This window comes from Sinocyclocheilus rhinocerous, unplaced genomic scaffold (assembly GCF_001515625.1).
Source record: "Sinocyclocheilus rhinocerous isolate Xijiao unplaced genomic scaffold, SAMN03320098_v1.1 scaffold2831, whole genome shotgun sequence".
NCBI classification, from domain to species: Eukaryota; Metazoa; Chordata; class Actinopteri; order Cypriniformes; family Cyprinidae; genus Sinocyclocheilus; species Sinocyclocheilus rhinocerous.
The window spans coordinates 310,341-310,635 of NW_015659001.1; the positions used below are offsets into that span (position 1 = coordinate 310,341).

Here is a 295-nt window from a genome sequence, read left to right on the forward strand (position 1 = left end):
CGGATCAGCTTTCACCGTGGACGAAGCGGAGTCCAGCCAGGGGTCGTCACATGTGGTTGCCGCAAGCCCGCCGGCCGCTCCTTCGTCGAATCCGCCGGCCGCGCCCGTTCTCAAGACCGCCGGTCTCTGCTCACTCAAGCCCGCCGTGTGTGATGCTGTGTTTCGTTGTGAAAGCGAAACTACTTTGTTTGGCCTTCCAAAAGAGGACACGACTAGAAATCAGTGGTTAAGTTGTATTTACAACACTGTTCCAGAACAGTTCAACCCAAATATTCAGATGTGTGCAGCACATTTT

The 295-nt window shown here is 53.9% G+C and overlaps 1 protein-coding gene across 1 annotated transcript in view; it reads right to left on the reverse strand.

Annotated features, from left to right (window-relative positions):
* LOC107723120 (zinc finger protein 512B-like) overlaps positions 1-295 on the reverse strand; it is a 57,286-nt gene that overhangs the window by 39,477 nt on the left and 17,514 nt on the right. The window lies entirely within an intron of this gene.